This window comes from Mus pahari, chromosome X, assembly GCF_900095145.1.
Source record: "Mus pahari chromosome X, PAHARI_EIJ_v1.1, whole genome shotgun sequence".
NCBI classification, from domain to species: domain Eukaryota; kingdom Metazoa; phylum Chordata; class Mammalia; order Rodentia; family Muridae; genus Mus; species Mus pahari.
In genome coordinates, this window is record NC_034613.1 from 73,494,062 (window position 1) to 73,501,995 (window position 7,934).

General features: G+C 41.3%; 1 protein-coding gene across 1 annotated transcript in view; it reads left to right on the forward strand.

Annotated features, from left to right (window-relative positions):
- The first annotated feature begins 572 nt into the window (after positions 1-572).
- CXHXorf21 (chromosome X CXorf21 homolog) overlaps positions 573-7,934 on the forward strand; it is a 67,075-nt gene continuing 59,713 nt past the window's right edge. Inside the window, exon 1 of the mRNA XM_021188841.1 lies at positions 573-677. The gene's annotated coding sequence lies outside the window, so the exon portion shown is untranslated. The remainder of the gene's footprint in view (positions 678-7,934) is intronic.

The window sequence follows — 7,934 nt, forward strand, 5'->3', positions numbered from 1 at the left end:
TAGAATTTTTCATTAAAAAGACCAGGGGAAGCCGGGCATAGTGGTACACATCTTTAATCCCAGCACTCAGGAGGCAGAGGCAGGCAGATTTCTGAGTTTGAGGCCAGCCTGGTCTACAAAGTGAGTTCTAGGACAGCCAGGGCTACACAGAGAAACCCTGTCTTGAGAAAACAAAACAAAACAAAAACAAAACAACAAGAAAAGACCAGGGGAAGTATGAGTAGTAAAGTCATTGCCTCCACAATCATAGTAGGCACGAAAGAACAGGACATCACCTTTTGTCTTGTATGTGTTATAAAATAACCCATTTATTAAAATTCAGTGAAATTAGAACATAAATGTCACTTGGTTGTATGGGACATGCTTAGTTTCCTGTGACTCCCGTGAAAGACAATAACAACATAAACTTGGTTGTCAAATACACACAAATTTATAATCTTACAAGTCTATGGTTAGCACTTCCAATGACTCTCACTGGGCTAAAATCAAGGTGCTATTAGGATTACATTCTTGTGTGGGAGATCCATGGGAGAGTTATTTTCTTTTCTTTTCCAGCTTCAGAGGTTGTCTGCATTCCTTGAGTTGTCATCAATCTGTCTGTTATTTCTCACCGCCTGCTCTTCTGGCACCCTTGTCCACTTCCCAGTACATTTGTAATTGCATGGAGACCAGCAAAAGTAAGTTAGGGTGATTTTCCCATTGTAGCTCAAGAGATTATTAGCCTTTATGAAATTTGAAACCTTAATTTTCTGTTGCCATGGAAGAATATGTATTGATAGCTTGTGGGGATTAGAATCTGGACATTTTGGGGAGATCATTACTCTGCTACCATGGAATCGAAGGATAATAGCTGCTTCTGTGACTAGTGAGGTGCAAACCTGAGAGTGTAGAATGCTGATTTGTCTGGAGAAGTCAAATATGATATCAAAGTCTCATCTTGAAAGTACACAGTACAGTTTGCAGGCAAGCCTGTTGTGTTCATTTTGTACCTACATTGAGGCCAGGAAACAAGCAGACACCTAATTATTTAATTGCTTTACCCTTTCTCTGTGTGTGTGTGTGTGTGTGTGTGTGTGTGTCTTTGTATACACTCATGAGCACCATGGTGCACATGGGAAGATCAGAGGTCAGCCTGTAGTTGTCAATTTTCCCCAACATGTTGATCCCAGGGAGAAAATATGGTCCATCAGGCTTGCTGACCTGTGTATTTAGCAACTGAGTAAACTTATCTGCTCCCTTGTTTAGGTTTTAAAGACAGGGCCTCCTTCTGTAACCTAGGCTGGCCTAGAACTCAAAACAATCCTCATGAACAGCCTCCTTCCTGAGTGCTAGAATAACAAACATAAGCTTCAATACACAGCTGGATATGCTATTGGATCATTGCATAATTCACATGGGTATCAAAATATCACGTTAGACTCCATAAGGCTGTGCAATTACACATGTATAAAAAAAACATTAATAGTTGCTATTTCTAGTGATTCAGGCCTAGTTGGGAAGCTGACTAGGAGTATATCAAAAGTCAAGGCCAACCTGGTCTACATAGTGAGTTCTAGCCCAGACAGGCCTTAAAAAAAAAGGGGGGGGATTCTTCTTTTCATTTTTTTCCAGACCAGAGTCTTGAACAACTTGCAGCTCTCTTCCTATGACAGGTCCGATCCTGCAGCAGCAGTGTTGGGGTAGAGTCTGAGCTGGAAAGGCAAGAGTCAAGCAGTCCAAAATGTCTCTTGCTGTTTGACAGAGTTTGACTGAAGGAATGCAGCTGACATTGAAACCAAAAGAGGCATTACGCTTCCAGAAAAAAAAATAATCTCGTGGTAAAGTGCTGCAAGCAACAGGTCAAGAGCTAAAGGACAGGGTGGAAAGATTTAAACAGTTTCTGTGAAAGTCGGAGACCAAGTTCTCTAAGAATGTTGTGGCACCAAAGTAGTTCCACATCTCAAGGATTAATACTTTGTATTTCAAAAATAGAGAGTTGGGTTCTAGCTGAGCTGCTTGTTTGTCTAGAATACATGAAGCCACAAGTTCAATCCTTAGGAGCACTGCGTAAACCAGGAATGTGTTAGTATGCACTTGTGATTCTAACACGCAGCAGATTGAGGCAGGAGGTTCAGGGGTTCAAGGTTATTCTCCAAACTCCTAGGCTCAATCTCCACTACAATAAAGAAACACAAAGAAAGAAAGAGGTGGGGAGGGAGCAAGGTAGATAAGAAAGGAGGGAGAGAGGGAAAGAGGGATGGGGGAGGGAGGGAGAGAGGGAGGGAGAGAGGGAGGGAGGAAGGAACAGAGATCAATTCTTTTTTTTAAGATATTTTCTTTATTTATATTCCAAATGTTACCCCCTTTCCTGGTTTCCCCTCCAAAAACCCCCTATCCCATCCCCCTCCCCCTACTCACCAACCCACCCACTCCTGCTTCCCTGTCCTGGAATTCCCTTACACTGGGGCACCAAGCCTTCTCAGGACCAAGGGCCTCTTCTCCCATTGATGACCAACTAGGCCATCGTCTGCTACCTATGCAGCTGGAGCCATGAGTCCCACCATGTATTTTCTTTGGTTCGTGGTTTAGTTCCAGGGAGTTCTGGGGGTGCTGGTTAGTTCATATTGTTGTTCTTCCCGTGGGGCTTCAAATCCCTTAAGCTCCTTCACTCCTTTCTCTAGGCTCTGCCAGTGCCTGACAAATACAGAGGTGGATGTGCTCAGCCAACCATTGGACTGAGCACAGGGTTCCCAATGAAAGAGTTAGAGATTGATTCTTAATTTGTTAAAAATGTGCTTGGTTTTGTTGTTTGCTTCAAGGTTGCTATTGTACCTATGCTAGGAAAGCAACGGACCACTTACTTACGTCTCCAGGCCAAAATGATGCTCTTTGTGAAACAATTTTCTGTAATTTCCTAGAAATTACTCACAAAACCAAAAATCCCTGTGAAACTGTCATGGTTGCTTTCATCCTGCGACACCTTTCCAGCACATTCTATTAACAGAGCTCACCCTGGTAAGCTGACAAAGAAGCATGTTTAAAGGGCCTATAGCCAGATGTGGTGGCTCATGCCTGTAATTCTAACACCTTCAAAGGGGCTCGTGAGGTGGAGTTACCACAACTTTGCAGCATCCTTAACTGCATGGTAAACTCTAGGCTACAATGTGAGACACTGTCTCTATATTTTTCAAAAAATGTAACAGGGCTGTGGGGACCACTGGGGTGATAGCTCAGTGGGTAAAGCATTTGACATGCAAGTTTAAGGACCAGAATCTGAATCTCCAGAGTCCATTTAAAGCTGGGCATGGTTAGTTGTTTAGTCCCTGACATCATCAATGGGAGGAGAGGCCCTTAGTCCTGTGAAGGCTCCATGCCCCAGTATAGGGGAATTCCAGGGCCAGGAAACAGGAGTGCGTGGGTTGGTGAGCAGGGGGCGGGGATAGGGGGTAGGGGAGTTTTCTGAGGGGAAACTAGGAAAAGGGATAACATTTGAAATGTAAATAAAGAAAATATCCAATTAAAAAAAAAAACTAGCCGGGCGTGGTGGCGCACGCTTTTAATCCTAGCACTCAGGAGGCAGAGGCAGGAGGATTTCTGAGTTTGAGGCCAGCTTGGTCTACAAAGTGAGTTCCAGGACAGCCAGGGCTATACAGAGAAACCCTGTCTCGAAAAAACAAAAACAAAAACAAAAACAAACAAAAGAAAAGAAAAGAAAAGAAAAGAAAAGAAAAGAAAAGAAAAGAAAAGAAAAGAAAAGACAAGACAAGACAAGACAAGACAAGACAAGACAAGACAGAGGGAACGTGATCTCAGAGGCAGAAACTTGATGGAGGCAACCACAAGGAATGCTACATTAAAAGTACTGGTAAGCTTACAGGGGAAAGGAATATGATATACATGNAAAAAAAAAAAAAAAAAAAAAAAAAAAAAAAAAAGCTCGGCATGGTAACGTATGTCTGCAATCCCAGAGCTCCTAGGAAAAGACCAGGAGGACAAGTCCTTGCTCCTAGAACGTGGTGACTCGCACCCCAGGTTATTCACTGAATTCCACGAGTGTCATGGCACATGCACACATGCACTCATTCACAGGAACATGTACAAATGTACACATGTGTGTACAAACATCATACACATACTACTAGGTCCCAAAAGTCAAATAAACAATACATAAATAAATAAAACAAATAATAAATAAATAATAAATAAATAAATAAATAAATAAATAAATAAATAAAACACAAATATATAAATGGCAATGGCACTTCCCCATAGCTGAAAAGAAATGAATGGCACAGGATATATGAAAGAAAAGCAAGAGATGGTATTGAGCAAGTTGATATCTATGGAGACCATATTTCAAAGGCTTAGTAAATATCTACATAAGACACCTGCCACAAGTAAGGGTCTATGTATGATAGTAGCTAAATGCTGGATTTCCTCTATCTGTGAGAACTTGTTATTAGATTGCAGAAAAGAAATTTATATTCACTCTGTGTCTTGTGTGCATTTCTTGTTTTTATTAAGTATTGTGTAAGTGTTTCCGGTGCTACAAAAATATTGCCCATTCCCCAGAGTCCTCAACTAGTCCTGGCTTTCTTCTTAAGTTGTATCAGCAGTGGTGGTGGTGGTGAGGTAGGGGTGGGGGGGTACTTGAAGAAGATGGCTTAAACACCATGATAACACTGTGTTCATTTCCCCAGTTGACTCATCTCCAATGGGCAACCAAGGGAAAAAAAGTAATGTACGAACTATTTATTACATCAGCAAATATTCTTTAACTGGATGTGGCAGCTTCCATCTGCAGCCCCTGGATTTAGAAAGCTCATATAGGATTGCTGCAAAGTTGAAGGCAGTGTGGGTTAAATAGTGATTACTTTGTCAGCCTGGGCTACAAAGTGAGACTGTGTCTCAAAATAATAAAAAATCAATTAATTAATCAATTAAAATTTATACTCCCCCTTTAAGAGTGTAGAGGTCTATTTGGGCTCACAGATTGAGGCTACAGTATGTCCTGGTGGGGAAGGCATGGCAGTAGGAATTTGAAAACAGCTAGTCCCTTAGTATCCACTGGAGGCAGGGATGAGCACTCACCCTCTGCTTGCTTCTTCCTTTTCAGTTAGTCTTTAGCATCATGAAGGGAACTCTCCTTGTTTAGTATGGGTCTTGGTGCTTTGTTGTGTGGCAACCAAGACAAGGTCTTACTTTGTAACCCAGACTGGCCTGAAACTCCTGCCTCTTATGATAACCTTTTTGAGCTACCATGTCTAGCTGCCATTCTAAACTCTTAAGAGTGACCTTTGTAACATTTCTTCTTTCCCTCAGCTCTTATGAATTAAGTTTCTCAAAAAGTAATGTATTTGGAAGTGAATAAGGCAGGATGGACATGGGAAGCCCAGGTCCTGGGTCCCAATCAGATCGTTTTTTTTTAATTTAAATTTGATTTGATTTTATGTGTATAAATGTTTTGCTTGCATCTATGTCTGTGTACCATGTTAATGCCCAGTGACCACAGAGGCCAGAAAAGGACATTAGATCTTTAGGGACTGGAATCATAGACAGTTATGTGCTGCCATGTGGGTGCTGGAAATTGTACCCAGGTTCTTTGGAAAAGCAGCCAGTGTTCTGAAGTGTTGAGTCAGCAGAACTCCTTCTTTACAAAAACAGTATCAGTCTGTGGCATAGGATCACACTATTCGACCCTTCTATTGGCCTCAAAATGGAGCCCTTTCTGTCCCCTGTGCTGTCTCCTGTGCTGGAATAGCTCAGCAACACTCCCCACACTTTCTTTGAATTAGGATTTTGAAAAAGAGCAGAAAGACTCGGTGCCCGGGAGAGAAAGACCCATTCCAGGTAAGGTCTGGTTTTCCTCACTGTCTTCTTATAACCACTTCATGTCCCACAAAACTATTCCCTCTTCTGTCCTACATAGAGACTTCCTTTGTTTTGGCAGTGTAAGGACAGAAGCAGGGTTGTGAGGATACTGGGCAAGTGCCCTGACATTGAGTTTCATTCCAAGATGCCTAGATGGAGCTTTGAGACAGAAAAGTCCCTCATCTTGTTCCCAAGACCAGCTGTGAATGAATCTATTTCTTTTAACTTATTTCTGTCTCTGGGATTTTCAGTCAAGCAGTGAGCAGTATACAACTTCAGTTTTAGTAACAGAACTAAGTTTCTGGCTTTCCTTTATCCAAGTAATTTCTTGCCTCCCCCCTTATCTGGTCTTCCATAATGGCCGCCAAGTTCCCAAAGAACAACAAACATATCTGTAAAACATTGGCAAAGAAAGGCAAAAATAACAAACTAAAATAAAAAGAAAACTGTTAAGGAAGAAAATCGCTTGCCCCTAGTCCTTCATTAACTTAAAAGTCTATTCAAGTTAGAGAACTCTCTGAACTTTGATTCCTGCACAAAAAGCAAATGAGCTTTAAATCATTATAAATGTGAAGGAGTGTCATTGAATGTCTTTCATGAGAAGGTGATCACAAGTAACCACCTTTCCCTTAACATAAATATTTAACACACATGATGGAAACATAAACAGAGCAATGATTTATGATGTCTCAATATGTTCTTCCTTCCTGAAGGACCGTTTAACTAGCTTTAATCAGTTGTAAGGACAAGCAGACAGGAAAAATAAACCATGAAAAGAAAATGAAAAAGGGCAGAAAGCATGGCACTGTTCAACTGTTAATACTAACAGCGCCTATCAGTTAACTCCGGAAGCATAGCTTTGTTCAGGTTGGACTAGGAGTGTTATAATTGTTTTGGATTTTATTGGCACAAAACACCCATCTTTCTGTGAATGTGACCTTTCATTTGAATTCCAAAGCTAGTGGGAAAGTTGATATTCAACTTTGGGCAAAGGCAAAGGGGTGGATATTCATCTGATACCAACTTCCAGTAAAGATACTACCACTCTTTGTTGTGTATTTCACAACTGGATTACATAACCTTCCCGGGTATGTCATCAGCAGCAGGTAACATATTTAAATAACATAAAAGTACACGTGGATACAGGGCTTTTATTTAGGGAGGTTTCAAATGCACTGCATCACTCCCTGTCTTTCCTGTTGGTATGTAGAATGGGAAGATAAGAAGGCCAGGATGACAAAAATGTCCTTGCCAGTCTGCTAGGAGAAAGTCATGAATGAGCTCCCTATCTGTTTCATTGTCCTCTAAACCTAACACCCACACCCACATTACATAAGGAGTTCCTAGCACATGAAAGAGGCTCTTTATATTGCCTCAAAAATGACACAATAATGATGTGTTTCTCAGCTTTCTTTCCTTGTATTTACATGCCCAAAGCCACACATGATTTCCCCTTCTGTTCCAACTGGGACTTTTCCTCATACCACGTTCACGCTGTCTTAATCCATTTCCTTGAGAACCTAACATTTTGGTGACTGTCTTTCAGTTTCCGATATAGTTCAGCTTTAAACATGGTGAAAAATATATTAGATGGAGAAGTGCATCAAGCAGGAAGTCAATATTTGCTGAGAGTCTGCTACTGGCCTCCTACATTTACCCAATGACAAGAGGATGAAATGCAAGAAGTCTCTTATTCAAGAGACTGGTTCTATCCTTTGCCAACAATGAGGCATTTTTCCTACCTGGTTAGTTACATAAGACTGAGCTAAAGAGATTGCTCAGTGAATAAAGTCATCTGCTTTCAGTCTTCATACTTAGAGTTTGATCCCTGTTACCTACATACAGTGATGGTCTCAGCATCAGATGTATAATGTGGGGACATGCATGGTTGAGGGAAAGGTTCTTATTATAGCTATTGAGAGCTACTACAGCCAGAGGCTTCTAGAAGAGTCCAGAGCAGGGAGAGAAAGTAGACCTAAACAGTAGACTGAGCCAGGCTGTGACAGAAGTGAGAGAGAGAAAAAGAGGGAAGAGAGAGAGAGAGAGAGAGAGAGAGAGAGAGAGAGAGAGAGAGAGAGAGAGAG